The sequence below is a fragment of the Bison bison genome, unplaced genomic scaffold (assembly GCF_000754665.1).
Source record: "Bison bison bison isolate TAMUID 2011002044 unplaced genomic scaffold, Bison_UMD1.0 scf7180017864299, whole genome shotgun sequence".
Taxonomy (NCBI): domain Eukaryota; kingdom Metazoa; phylum Chordata; class Mammalia; order Artiodactyla; family Bovidae; genus Bison; species Bison bison.
In genome coordinates this window covers 5113132-5128383 of record NW_011494871.1, presented here as the reverse complement: position 1 = coordinate 5128383, position 15252 = coordinate 5113132, and the positions used below count along the sequence as shown (strand labels likewise).

The following is a 15252-nucleotide window of genomic DNA, read 5'->3' as shown; positions in this document are numbered from 1 at the left end:
AGCTTTGTACATAGTGATGCTTCCTAAGGCCCACTTGACTTTGCATTCCAGGATGTCTGGCTGTAGGTGAGTGATCACACCATCGTGATTATCTGAGTTGTGAAGATCTTTTTTGTATAGTTCTGTGTATTCTTGCCACCTCTTCTTAATATCTTCTGCTTCTGTTAGGTCCATACCATTTCTGTCCTTTATTGTGCCCATCTTTGCAAGAAGTGTTCCCTTGGTAAACATCTAAGGTAAACTTAGAACTGTTGTATTAAGTATAAATTTCAGAAATTGCTCCCCTGAAATTGGCAAGGATGGTACAAATTTCAACTAAGAAGAAAGTTATTATGTTTCAGAGGACCATAAAATAACCTCCAGATTATAAAGAGTACCTCCATCTCCTCTTTAAACTGTCTGAATTCTGACAGTGTTGGGAAAGGTTCAGTGTGCTTAATTTAAGATAAATCCTATTTACACATCTTTCTTTGCAAGTCCCTTTGTAAGTGTTAAAGAGATGAAGGAGTATGTTACATCAAGTTTATTTGACCCTTCTCTTTAACCCTCAGAGGTGGGTGTTTCATATTTCTTCTGAAATATTTTGCTATGATTTCAGTTAGAGCTATTTTTAAAGAGTGTCCTCTGCTTGTGAAAAGCTGGGTTTTGATAATACTAGAGTGGACTCTTTGGAGTCCAGGTGCAATGCAAACTTCCACAACTGAAGTTTGCATTCCATGTTTGTTCTGGCTGTGTTGTTAGGCACGTGGGATCTTAGCTCCCTGACCAGGGATCAAACCTGTGCCCCCTGCATTGGAGGCACAAAGTCCCAACCACTGGACCACCAAGGAAGTTCCCCTTTACTTTTTGAATTTTTACCTTGGGTGTATGTGTGGTCAGTCACTCAGTCGTGTCTGACTCTTTGCGACCCTGTGGACTGTAGCCCTCAGCCTCCTTTGTCCATGCTGTTTGCCAGGCAAGAATACTGGAGTGGGTTGCCATGCCCTCTTCCAGGGGATCTTCTGAGCCAGGAGTCAATCTCCTGCGTTGCAGGCAGATTCTTTACCTCTGAGCCATCTGCGAAGCCCCGGGTCTGTATTTTTAGGAAACAGTTTATATTTTCAGCATGGGGAGTCTATTCATTTGCCTGTGGAGCATACAGCTGGTAGGTTATATGCAAAGAATTTTAAATTTTAGACCCATTTCTTTTACCCTTCATTTGCCAGTCTACATGTAGGAGCATAGAATCATTTTAATAGTAACTAAAAACTTTAATTCAGAAGATATATCTGCCAACAAACATTGTACAGTGCCTTACAAAGCCTGATATATTATGCCCATATGCCTAATGTTTTCTGTTTAGATGCTGTTTTTGGATAGTAGTGTCAGTGTTCCCCTCCACTGTCATGAATAACTGAGAGGGGATGTTTTAATATTTTTGAAAATTGGAAAATTTACTCCCTAAGGACAAAAATTTGAGGGAAAATTTGCATATATTCAAAGCACACCAGAAGATTATCTCAGAAGCAGTTTATATTAATCTTATTTGGAATCTAAAAGCTGATTTAGAATCTAAAAGCTGAAAAAGACAGCCTAAGTCACTCTGATTGTATGACTGGTTTATTTGACTCTCTTTCCTTCTAGAAGCAATGCATGCTCATTGTAGAAAATTAGAAAACAATATAAGGGGGAAAAAAGGGAATAGAGAACAGAGTTAACCACTGTGAACACATTGGCTCTGAGACATTCTCTTATAAGACAGAATATGTTTATCGTTTTAAAGAAAATAAAAGTGACTCCATTTTCTACGTGAGCTGGGAAGTTTCCTCTTGGCTTTTTTCATGACCCATGTTATTATTTAATAAAATATGTCATTCTGAAGCCTTAGAAAACACCCTTCCTTTACTTCTTCAAGAATGGGGAATTACACGTAGGCTCTTTACTCAACATTTTTCATTCTGACAGTGTGGTTGGATGCCAAGTGGCTGTTCTGAGTAATTTTTGAAGGTACGTTTTTTTGGTACTTTGCCAGGGAAATCATAACTCTTAAAATGCGCCATAGACCTAACCATACAATTGGATTTATGGATAGATATTATGTCCCATGTTTTGTTGTTTTCTCACTGTTTTAGTCTCTGGGATTGATGCCAAAGGCTATTCAGCCTCACTCCATTTATTAGAGTGTACAACTAAGTTTACACATTAGAGGGGAAAAAAAGACCAGTTTATCATTCTACTTAAGACGTCTTTATGTCAGTGAGAAAGGAAAGTATTATTTCTCAAATACCACAGTGAAATCTCATGAGAAATAGGGTATCATAGTTAACAAATAATTACCCGTTGCCTGAGCCACAAGAAGAACTCCTTGTCTTATTCCAGACCATCTTCTCTGCTGCTGTCAAAGACGTTTTGTGTCCTAAAATTCAAATCTGTGACTTCCCTCCTCAAAGCGCTTCACTTGCTTCTCATTCCTGGCCTCCAGGATTAATTCCGGACTCTGTCCAATGGCAAACAGGCCTTCTGTGATCTGACTGCTAACCTCATTCTTAAATCGTTTACTTCAGTCATATTAAATTACTTGGAATTCTCTGAAAATGTCATTGCTTTCATGCCCCTGCACTTTTATTCTTGCTCTCCCCTCTTTCTGGCATGCTCTGTTGCACCATCTCAGGTCAGCATCATCTCCTCTGTGAAGTCTTGCCTGACTTGCTCCACCGCCCCATTCTCCCCGCTTCGGGCAGAAGGGATCCTTTGTGCCCCGTGACATTCACATACTTGTTTGACTGCAGCTGTAGCACATTGTTGCACTTGTTTGCACATGTTACTCTCCTTATCTTTTTCAGCTTTTTCGTCTGTAAATCTCATTCACCATCTTTTGGGAGCTTTCATCTTACTTTAGGAACACTGTAGTAGTCTTTCAGCTTGTATTCCATCTCCGCTATCTTATGTTATGAATTCTGTTAACTCTTACTTTTTCTATATTTTTTAAATCTCCTTGAATTTTTCTTAGATTAAGCTTCATTTTTTAATTTTTTCTCTTAACTCTGTTTTTTCCCTTTATTAGTTCAGCACTTACTACCTTTTTTTAATATTTTGTGGGATGTCCTAGAATTTTAATGTACATAGTGTGTATGTGTAATTTAGTAATGTGTGTAACTAATCAAATGTGTAATTAATGTCTTCAGTTAGTCAGTGTTTTACCCTCTTGAACAAAGTACAGACCTTTGAATGCCTTATTCCTATTACCTGCTTCCTACTTATATGCCATTTTTTTCTACTAGCATTTTGATTCTATATTATTTCCAAACCCTATAATTAAGGTGTCATTGTTGTTTAACACAGTGATTTTATAGATTTATCCATGTATTCATCATTTTCTTCACTATTGAGGATCTCTCACCTTCTTTCTGCTATGAGTTTTCTTCATCCTAAAGTATATCACGCAGAAGTTTCTCTGAGTGATAGTTAACACTCATTTTGTAGTCTGTCGGAAAATGTTTTTATTCCGCCATCATTCTTGAAAGATAGTTTGTTGGTTATAGAAAATGTCAGTTACTTTCTCTCTGCATTTTGAAGGTGCTATTCCAGTGCTTTCTGAAACCCATGTTGCTTTTGATAAGTGTGCCCAAAGTCTGTTTTTCCTCTGTGATTAATCTATGTCTCCCTCTGACTGCTTTTAAGATTTTTTTTCTTTATCTTTGACCACAAAGTACCTTGGTATGAATGTGCTTTTTTATTTATCATGTCTTGAATTTGTTGGGCATATTTCTGTGATAAAACGGGAGTTGTTGTTGTTGTTGTTCAGTCACTAAGTCATGTCCAACTCTTTGCAGCCTCATGGACTGCAGCATGCTGGGGTTCCCTGTCCTTCACGGTCTCCTGGAGTTTGCTCAAACAGGGACGGCACTCCTAAAAAAAGTCATATTTACCTGACCTGTCCTTCCTTCCTCAGCCACCACCTCATTTGAACACAGTTAAGAGAGGTGGTCCTGTGAGAATCATCTTGAAATCATGAGATTACAAACATGAAAATGGAGAAGTAGAAGAGAAAGAATCTAAGTCCTTAATAACCTCACCGAGCACTGAATTGCCAACTTCTAGGCTTCATGCCTAGAGAAGGAAATGGCAACCCACTACAGTATTCTTGCCTGGGAAATCCCATGGACAGAAGAGCCTGGCAGGCTACAGTCTATGGGGATGCAAGAGTCAGACACGACTTGGTCACTAAATCACCACCACCACCACCAGGCTTCATGTATAGGAAGAAAATAATTGGCCTTTTTGCTTAATGTTTATTCTTTAGTCAGGTACTCAGTTGCATCCAAAATTAATCTTAATAGAAACATGATCCTTTATTTCTCTGTGAAGTGCAGCAAGCACTGTAACAGAGTAAGTGCTCTGTACCATTTCAAACAACTACTGGTCATATTGAATCATGTGTGTGAAGAAGTCTGTTTGTCTTTGAAAATATTGATAAATTTGATTTAAGAATTTTATTTTTAATCAAAAACCTGTAGCTGACCTACAGATCAATTTTTAAAAGACAAACTAATATCAAATACCTACTAAAAGTACCAGACAGTATTTCTTCTACTACGCCATAGCTTGTCAGACTTAGCTGGACAAGTACCACAAGGGAAGCCTGGCGTGCTGCCGACCGTAAGGTTGCAAAGAGTCAGACATGACTGAGCAACTGAACTGAACTGAACTCTGGTTCCTAAGTTAATTCTTAGGAACCAGAAATGCAATCAAAGACATATGAGACATACATGCTTCTTGAGTCATTATGTTTGAGGTATATCATTCCTTCTTAGGAAGAAGAAGGCAAAAGAAATGAAAATCAAGGTTAATCAGAAGATCTGGCCTGAAGGAATTGCAAGTGTAAGCAGGAAAGAAGAGGAAGGAGAGAGTGAGATAGAGAATGATAGAGAGATCAACACAGCTGATTCTCTTTACTCTTCTGTCTTCCAACCAACTCAGCTGTCTTTTAAAAAGAAGACATATTTTAAGAAGGAGCAATCTGCAAGCCAGCCGGAAGCAGAGAGGCCATTGATTGACCTGTGGAAAGCGCTCCTATTCATCCACTGCTAAATGCATTCTAAGAATGCCGACTGCATTATTCAGGTGTGGCTTTCTGGGACAGAACGTGATCTTGTGCTGCACGAGGACACACAGAGCCTACAATCTGGGGAAGCTCCGAAATGTGTTTAACCTCTCTTCCCTATCACATAGACATTTTCTCACAGCTCCTAAAGAGCTGGGCTCTACTGTACTACAAAGGGCTTCCGTGGTGGCTCGGTGGTAAAAAATCTGCCTGCAGGTGCAGGAGATGCAGGTTCGATCCGTGGTCTGGGAAGATCCTCTGGAGAAGGAAATGGCAATCCACTCTGGTATTCTTGCCTGGGAATTTCCATGGACAGAGGAGCCTGGTGAGCTATAGTCCATGGGGTTGCAAAGAGTCAGACAACTTAGCAACTAAAGAACAACTTCACTGCAAAAACTCAAATATGCTTGAAAAGCTTGTTTCTTTAGTTGATTACTCCCATTTTCACCTCATTCAGTGTAGGGAATCGCATTTCAGGTTCTATGTAGGAAGAATCGTTTCAGTGCTCAGAGCAGTCACCCTGAGCAGTAGAACTAAGGTAGACTGAATAGACTCAGTCATATTTGTATCATGAAGATAGGGAGATGCAAGAAGCTGCAATCTGGCTTGGGTTTGAGAGCTGGTTCTCCAGTTGACAAGAGTCCCTCCCATCCCCACAACAAATGTGTAAATGCCAGAATTCCCCAGTCTACCCACCTCATTCCCCCTGATTGACATAGCCCAGGCTCCTTAAAGGGTCAGAATGTCGCACACATTTTTAAACAATCAAAATGGTCATATCTTAAAACAGGAGAAAGAGAAGCCTTGAATGCTTCCCAGGCAGCCATTTGTGTCCCTCAGAGGGTTGCAGCCTGACCTACCGGGGAGGAGAGTGGCTGCTACTGGGGCATTTGGATTTCCTTCTATTTCTACTATATCCCAGTCATTAAAATGGGGGATCTCCACAGAGTTAAAGGTTATTTTACACAGGAAGCACATTCAGTATTAGTACAACAAATGTTTTCCTTTCTCCAGCCATGGAAGAACTCCACTCGGAGGGAGTCGTGATAAATCAGAGCATCAGCCCTTTCCGCTTGGGCACCAAAAAGTCCTGCACTTCAAAATTGCTGACCTAAAAAGGATGCTCGAGAAGGAGCAAGTTTTTTTTTTCCTTGTAAAGAAAGCAACACCAGAAGCAGTGTGACTTCCTTGTTCACTTAGATGCATGCAAAAAAGAAAAGTGAGTCATTCTTGAGTTTCTAACTTTAGTTTATAGAAACAAAGCACTGAATCATGTAACTTGTCAGGGAAGACCTAGATATAGTTTGCTCTAGATAATGTTTATATTGAAAGAGTCTGAAATTCTATTTTTGTGGTAGAGTTACGGGATTGGGGCTACAAGTGTCTACTCATCAGTAATTTTGCAGTTGAGGATGTGATTATAAAAACATTCCAGCAGAGATAGGGCAGGGCCCACAGAGCCATCTAACTTCATTGAGCCAGCCACACTCAGGCTAGAACTCTGAATCCAGAATTGAAAAGGAGCTGTGAGATCAACATTAGGAAAAGCACCATGGACTCAGTCCAAGTATTCATGTTCGTCATGCTGTGGATGAAATGAAGGATTTAGAAAATCACTTATTCAGTCATTTGGAAACTTAAATAAAAGCCTTTATTTGATAGGATCCAAGCTCAAGTCTTTCTGCAAACCAAAACAACTCTCTTGGAAACCTGATGTAACAATTAGCCTACCCCAAATAATGAGTCTTATTTTCTCCCTTTTAAAAGTACTAGCCCCCTGCCCTGTCTTCAGTACTTTTAAAACTTGCTTTTATTATCTCTCGTACATACGATCTACCTTTCCAGTTCTAATGGGTTTGTAGCTATTAGGTGTCAACCAACAATCTAGCAGTTGTTGGTAACAATACCATGAAATAATTTCTAATACTGTAACAACCGCACTTCCTCACTTCACCATTCTGCCATACTGCTGCCCATTAAAGTAAACTAAGCAAAACAAAGTAATTTGCTGATTCAGTGCATTCCTAAACCATGATTTGGGGAGTATCTGATGTTTGGAGTATTTGCATTATGGCTCTCCCAACTGTGAGAGGATTTGTTTTCTGTAAGATTTCCTGGAGTCCTGGGATACTTGTTGCACACTGCAATTAAATTCAATCTTGTGTAGGGTTCTGAAGAATGATTGAACCAACAACAACCAAAAAACCCTCTTCAGCATGAATATTCTGTCCTGTCTGCATTTATCAGGGTCACTGTCTTTGCTTCAGGACCTTCTTCCTTCCACCCTCACAGCATGAGCCTGTGGACTGCCTGCTGAGGAACATCCTACTGAGAAGAACCTCCAGATCATTCCGTGAGATGGTAGCAGAAAGGAACCAAGGTGAAAAGAGGGGTGGTGTGGGGAACTTCCCTGGCGATCCAGTGGTTAAGACTCTTCTTCCACTGCAACCGGTGTGGGTTTGATCCCTGGTTGACTGAATGGCGTGGCCAAAAAGCAAAAATAAGAAAAAAGATGGTGTGAGATTCCCTCAACCTTCTGGTAATTGACTTGGCTTCTGGTAATTGATTTAGGGTCTTGGATACATATCCTTCCTTAAAACAGTTCCCACAGAATGCCAGACCCTGTGTTGAGACCTCTACCTGTGTTCAAACCTTTCAAATTAAACATTATTAATAATTGCCATTTTGCAAATGAGCAAATTAAGACTTAGAAACCTTCACTGCACTGACTGTCATAAGTCAGTGACAAAATCAGTTTGTCAGGTTCTAGAGCTCAAGCTCAGCATTTTGCTATACTTCCTGAGTAGAAAATTCAGCCACAGTGCCCTTTAAAAAACCCCAGAAATCACAATCTAGCCACATGCAAAATAAGTATTGGTTGAAAGTTTTCATAAAAAGTAGCAAAGATTTTGAAACTGTTTGGAGGGGACACATAGGAGACAAATGAACTATCATTTCTCTTTAAGTGGTATTTATGCAGCATTTATAGTGCTCACCTGATAGCAGACTGGGAACAACCGGATATTGCACCATCTAAGGTTGCTTTGGCTGATTACAGAGGCCTCATAGAAGGAGGGACCACCATTACACGAACCCACCTCTTACAGGCCACCACCAAGTGAACTGAATGTATTTCCATCTCATCCTGTTCTCACATGTCAGTCCACAAATGACTTAGCTAGTATCACTGACTGAAAACCCAAATCTCAAGGTACTTAGAGGAAAAAAAAGACATGCTCTACAGCCCATTTCTTCCCTCCTTTATTGAAGCTAGCATTAAAATCAACAATATAAGAGGTGCATTGCACTTGGAAGCACTGCATTCCAGGATGGTCATAGAGTACCTCCTCAGTGCTATAATGATGACATATGGCCACACACACACACACAGAAGGCAAGCTCAAAAGATGGTCTTTCCCCAAAACCTCTAAATAAGATTGAAAGACATGCCCCCCAAATGCCATTCACTTGATTCATGTACTGTCTTCAATCAAATCTCAGCATTCCATTCTAAACACGAAGAATATATTTTTAGTGTCAATAAGTAAAGTTCCCAGCTCTCAATGTGAGGGGTGGGAAGCCTTTATCTTGGTGGGGGTTGGGCAATGGAGACCTCCTAGCCTCCTTCAAATAGCCACTGAATCCCTTAAAGTGAAAGTACTGGTTACTTAAGCAAATAAAACAAACAGCAATCCTTTGATCTTTAGGAAGCTCTTTCTTGTTAAGGTAACATTCTGTCTGACTTTTATGTTTCAGCATTCATTGTATATTTAATTATTTTTAAAAGTTTTGTTTTAAACGATTACACTTTTTTCGTAAGTTAAGATAAACACAGGCATGCTTTGTTAAAGATTAAAAATAAATCTCACACGAAACTGCAAAGTTGGCAAAGATAATACCACATGGGGTCGGTATGTTCCAAAACACGATTCTCACGGGGCCCCTCTGAACACACTGAATTAGAATTTTTGTTCTAAAAAGTTTCAGGAAGCCCCTGACTCTAACCCACCCTTTCCTGAAACTGGTGAAAGTATGAGAAAAAATAATTACCACTCAAGTGAAAAAAGAAGAGTCTCAACACTTTAGGGAGGCATGTTTTGTCTTTCTTTTAACTTGTTACTGTGTTCAAAAATACCTTGTGATAGCTTTCAGACAGGGAACACACTGGGATAGCAATATTAAAAGAAGGATGTTTTTCATCCTTCAGTGGGTACGTTATCAAATGACTGCTTTTAATTCAACTTGAGAGTAATTACTAGATCTTACTACACTGGAAACATCACTCACCCCTATTTGAGTTTGATTGTAACCTTTTATAAATAAGGGTTCCCTTTTGGAAATAGCAAAATAGAGACAGGTTTTCCTTGCCGCCTCATTTTTCAGGCTTATTCCCCAGAATCTTTGACTGTTCACTTCCTCTTCCATTTTATTCTTTCTTTTTATTCCAATACATCTCTTCCTGCAATTGGGAGGGTTGAATCCATCATGGATTCTGGACCAGGACGTCTGAGATGTTAATGCAGTTCTTGGGGCAGACAGTAGGTGGCATTGAAAAGCCGTGCCTCAGCCAGCCATCTTTGCTGGAAATCACGTCAGAAGTGTGAGCAGTCTGATGTAATGCGACAGGAGAGAGAGATAGACAGGAGCCAGAAATCGTGGGTGTCTACTCCTCCCTTAGACACCCATGCTTATGACTAGGATCCCTCTTACTTACTTTCAAATGGAAAACTATTCTACCCCAGTTGAAAAAATTCAATATTCAGATCCAGTGAACACGTTGCAGAAGGTTTTTTTTACTTTCTCAATGCCCAAGATGTTCCAGCTTGTAATGTGCCATTGCTGTTTGCTAAAACTAAACAAAGAAGTACACATGTGAATTCAATAACGTGTTTATGTTTAGAATTACAGGAGTCCTCTATAAATCTAGCCTCAGATTTCTGGAAGGAAATATTTTCCATAGGGAATAACGAATATAAAGGTTTTCTAGGGTTTCTCTAAGAGAAAAGTTAGGAAGAGCATTGCCTAAAGATGTCAAGTGCAGCTAGAACTATGGAACTCAGCTCAGAGTGGAATGCGATAAGCCATCAGAAAGGAATGTGATCTGGGTTTGCTGGAATGAAGTGGGGTTTATTAGTTATTCTTTCCCAGGACCGAAAATTGACAATTGGTTGGCCTAGATGAAATTGTTGCTATTTGGACAGGCTTGTGGGAATTAGGAGAAAGACTTAGAAAGCCAGAAGTTCAAGCACATTATTGTTCTGGCATTGGGCCACTGCAGTCTGTGAAAAATAGAACTAAAAGCAAATTAATTGAGGGTTACATCTTCATAAAAACTAAAATTATATAATCTTGGAATTAGAGATCATGTGTTCTAACCTCTCTCCAAAAACAAATATCCCCAGAAGAACATCTTTGAAAGACAACCTTCAAGACATTTTCTGGGACACTTTGAAGAAAAGAGTTCTAATGGCTTTTCAGAATACCCCACTCCATTCCCGAACCCCTGATTTTAGCACTCCTTGAACCATGGTGAGGAGCCTGGAACATGCAAACGTATTTTTGGAGGGCTATGAATTCTAAATGAGATGTGCAAATTTTTGTCTTTTCATTTAGACAACAACTGAAAGAGAATGAATATGTAAACATGCTACAGTGACCATTTTTTTCTACTTAGTAAACTTTCTGTTTATGATCAGTTTTAGGTTTACAGGGAAATTGAGTGAAAAGTATAGACATACCCTATACCCCCTGACTCCTCCACCTCCAGTTTGCATATGACTAATATCTTACATTAGTGTAGCACATTCATTTGTTGAGCCAACATCAGTGCATTATTATTAATTAAAGTCCATACTTTCTACTAGGGTTTGTTCTTTGTGTTATACATTCTAGAGGTTTTGTTTTTTAATTTATTTTATTGAGGTATAGTTGATTTACAGTGCGTTAATTTCTGCTCTACAGTGATATGATTCAGTTATACATATATACGGAGAAGGCAATGGCAACCCACTCCAGTACTCCTGCCTGGAAAATCCCATGGACGGAGGAGCCTGGTAGGCTACAGTCCATGGGGTCACTAAGAGTCGGATATGACTGAGCGACTTCACTTTCCTTTTCCACTTTCATGCATTGGAGAAGGAAATGGCAACCCACCCCAGTGTTCTTGCCTGGAGAATCCGAGGGACGGCGGAGCCTGGTGGGCTGCTATCTATGAGGTTGCATAGAGTCGGACACAACTGAAGCGACTTAGCAGCAGCAGCAGCATACATATATACACATTTTTTTCATATTCTTTTCCATTGGGTTTATCATAGGATATTGACTGTAGTTCCCTGTGCTATACAGTAGGACCTTGTTGTTTATCTGTTCTACATATAATAGTTTGCATCTGCTAATCCCAGACTCCCAATCCATCCCTCCTTGAAGCCTAGGGTGTTTGACAAATTCAAGGATCACTTTTTACTGAGGTGATAGACCTCACCTGAGGACCACCAGAGATATTTTCAGTAGTACTTCTGTTTATGTTTTATGAGACTAGTTCAACTTTCTTTGGGACTAATAAGTAAAGAACAGACCTGGACTGAACAGGCAACAAGTGTCATTAATTTTAGTGAAAAAAAGTGACAGCATGCCTCACTAACGGAGGTTTGTCTATGGTTCAGAAAAAGAAATAAGTTTTGTTTGAGTCATTGCAAATTATGAGTGGCCTACACCTCCAAGATAAAAACCATCACTGGTACCATATTCATGTCCTGAAGGGTGATTTTGTTTCAGCAAACAACATCATCTCTCAAATTAAAATAAGGATATTTCAATATTGTTGACATTGTAGTTTTTTTGCATTTAATTTATACATTTGTAAATGTAGTTCATTAATTTAATTTGTAAATTTGTTTGTAAGTATAAGGACTTAAACTAGTTGTATGCCCATAATATAGAGAAAATAACTTTTCTGGTGGCTCAACTGGTGAAGAATCTGCTTGCAATGCAGGAGATGCTGCTTCAATTCCTGGGTTGGGAAGATCCGCTGGAGAAAGGATAGGCTGCTGCTGCTGCTGCTGCTGCTAAGTCACTTCAGTCATGTCCGACTCTGTGCAACCCCATAGGCGGCAGCCCACCAGGCTCCTCTGTCCCTGGGATTCTCCAGGCAAGAACATTGGAGTGGGTTGCCATTTCCTTCTCCAATGCATGAAAGTGAGAAGTGAAAGTGAAGTCGCTCAGTCGTTCCCGACTCTTCGAGACCCCATGGACTGCAGCCTACCAGGCTCCTCCGTCCATGGGGTTTTCCAGGGAGGAGTACTGGAGTGGGTTGCCATTGCCTTCTCCAAAAGGATAGGCTACCCACTCCAATATTCTTGGACTTCCCTGTGGCTCAGCTGATAAAGAATCTGCCTGCAATGTGGGAGACCTGGGTTTGATCCCTGGATTGGAAAGATCCCCTGGAGAAGGGAAAGGCTATCCACTCCAGTGTTCTGGCCTGGAGAATTCCGTGGACTATATAGTCCATGGGGTCACAGGGTCGGACACGACTGAGGGACTTTAGCTTTCATAGAGAAAATACCTGCAAGTGCTATGACTGTTAAGAGGTTAATACCAAAAATATATGAACACCTCATCCAACTCAATATCAAAAAAAGAACCCAATTAAAAAGCAGGCAGAAGACCTGTATAAATGTTTTTCCAAAGAAGACATACAGATGGCCAACAGCCACATGAAAAAATGCTCAATATTGCCGGTCACCAGGGAAATGCAAATCAAAACCACAATAAGATACCACCTCACACCTGTCAGAGTATCTGTCATCAAAAAGAGTGCAAATAACAAACATTGGCAAGGATGTGGAGAAACAGGAACATTTGTATACTGTTGGTGGGAATGTAAATTGGTGCAGCCACTATGGAAGATAGTAAGGGAGTGCCTCAAAAAAAATAGAACTACTATATGATCCAGCGATTTCATTCCTGGGTATATCCCTAAAGAAAATGAAAACACTTAATTTGAAAAGATATATGCTCCCCAGTGTTCATAGCAGCACTGTTTATAGTAGCCAAGATATGGAAGCAACCTAAGTTTCCATCAACAGATGAATGAAGAAGACGTGGTATGTTTGTATCTACAATGAAATGTTACTTAACCATTTAAAAAGAGAATGAAATTCTGCCATTTGCAACAACGTGAATGGACCTAGAGAGTATAATGTTTAGTGAAATAAGTCAGGGAAAGGCAAGTACTCTATGTTATGGCTTATATGTGGAAACTAAAAAGTAAATGTATATACCCAAACACTCACAAATACAGAGAGTGAACTAGTGGTTACTAATGGGGAAAGAGAGGGGAAGAAGGGGCAAGATAAGCATATGAGATTAAGTGATACAAACTACTACATATAAAGTAGATAAACAACAAGAATACATTGTACAGCACAGAGAATTGTTTTAGTTCTGCCAGCGATCTAACCCACAAGCACAGCCCCTTCTTTTGTAATAACTAAATGAAGTATAATCTATAAAAATATCAATTTTTTTATCAAATATCAAATATCAGCCTATCCTTTCTCAGATGTACAACAGATGTACTATGTTGTACATCTGAAACTAAGATTGTAAATCAACTACACTTCAATAAAAAAGAAGAGAGACATTATAGAAAAATACTTATAAACCCTGGGGATTTGAAGAATGTTCTTTTCTGTATTAGGGTCTATGCATGACTCAGTTTAAGAAGCTCTGCTCTAAGTGTGTGCTGGTATTTCCCTGTGTGGTGCACAGGACTGCCTCCCTGCAGTTTGCACACACTGCTCCTGGTTCTGCCCTTGGAAATCTAATCCTTTTCTACACAAACAGCCCTCCGAGTATTCAGATGTAACAATTGCCCAGTTTAAAGTTTTCTCTTTTATATTTCAAGAGGCAGAGAACAGGTTAATATAGACTGAGTATATGTCTAACCCCTAGGGGTCAACTTATACCTCTACCACCCTCCTTCCACTGATTGTATTGGGAGTGAGGCTAAAGACTTGCTTTCCTCATTTACCAGTCCTCTCAAGAGTGAACGCAAGGTCAGCCTGGCCTGATTTGTTCTTCGTGAATTCATGATGACTCTTAGGGCTTTTTCCTGAACTTATTCTCTGAATGCTCTTGGCTGTGTCCTGGGCAGATTAAGCTGAAGGGTTACAGTTTCTGTAATACAGCCTTCTCCAATTTGAACTCTGAGACAATGTTTTCCTATAACCAATGTTCTGGCCACTCTTATCAAAGAGAATCAAGGATGGTTCTTTAAATATAACCTCAAGTCTTATCCTCCAGGACCATGGTTTGATGACCCGGACCTAGGATGAAGAATGACTGGTGCTTGCTGGAAAGCCTCATGTTGCTGACAACCGATAGTTAAAGATACTGCCTAAGTCTTTGATGCTCCAACCCAAGTTGCTCCTTTGGAGGTCAGGGTCAAGGTAACTGGGACCTAAAGACCCTGTGGACTTGGGAGTGGTGTCAGCCAGCTGCTAAGACAGAAAATAAGGACTCTTTAAAAAGACCCCATCCTTCTCACATGAAGGATTGTGGTCCGTCATGGACCAACAAGTGAGAGTCAACCGAAAACCTGAAGAAAAAGTACAAGTCGGTGACCTCAAGATCTGAGAGCAGGTTGAGATGAGGTTTGAGGAGGTTTCTCCAAGTAGGAAGTTGAGGAAAGAGCATAGAGAAGAAGAGTGTCCTGAAGCACCACTGATAAGGTGCCCGGTGTGTGTGTGTGTGTCTCTGTGTGTGTGCATGTGAGTGCACACATGCACTTGCACTTTCCTGTGAGACAGAGGGAAGAACTAGAGAGAAGGCAGTTCTGCCAGCAGTCTAACCCACGCAACCTAACCTTAATAGAGTGGGGGAAAGAGGATTAAGCATTCCTCCCTTTCAATAATATGACTTTGATGTTCATAATCAGTTGTGAGGCCTCTATGAGAAACTACGAATTTTGATCCTTCAAAGCTGGGAGGTGAGACTCCTGTGGAACTTCTCAGTGGTGAGGAAGGTGGTGCAGGAAGCCAGTGTCTCCACAGGACAGCCTTTGCTAATTAGGTACATATCTGGATGGACTCCTGGTTACCTAAAGACAAACCTGGATATTCCTCATATGACAAAGGGGCACTGATCTTGGAGATGAGCCAGGGTAAGTC

At 40.2% G+C, this 15252-nt stretch overlaps 1 long non-coding RNA gene across 3 annotated transcripts in view; it reads left to right on the top strand.

The window, feature by feature from the left end:
- Window positions 1–15027, top strand: part of LOC104996843 — an 18041-nt gene extending 3014 nt beyond the window's left edge. The window contains exons 2-5 of one of the 3 annotated variants that reach the window (XR_826256.1): window positions 4794–5103; window positions 6098–6302; window positions 7376–7463; window positions 14387–15027. This is a non-coding gene — a long non-coding RNA (uncharacterized LOC104996843). Of the gene's footprint in view, window positions 1–4793; window positions 5104–6097; window positions 6303–7330; window positions 7616–14386 lie in introns of those variants that run through there. The other 2 variants (XR_826254.1, XR_826255.1) reach the window with 2 other exon arrangements.
- The last annotated feature ends 225 nt before the right edge of the window (window positions 15028–15252 follow it).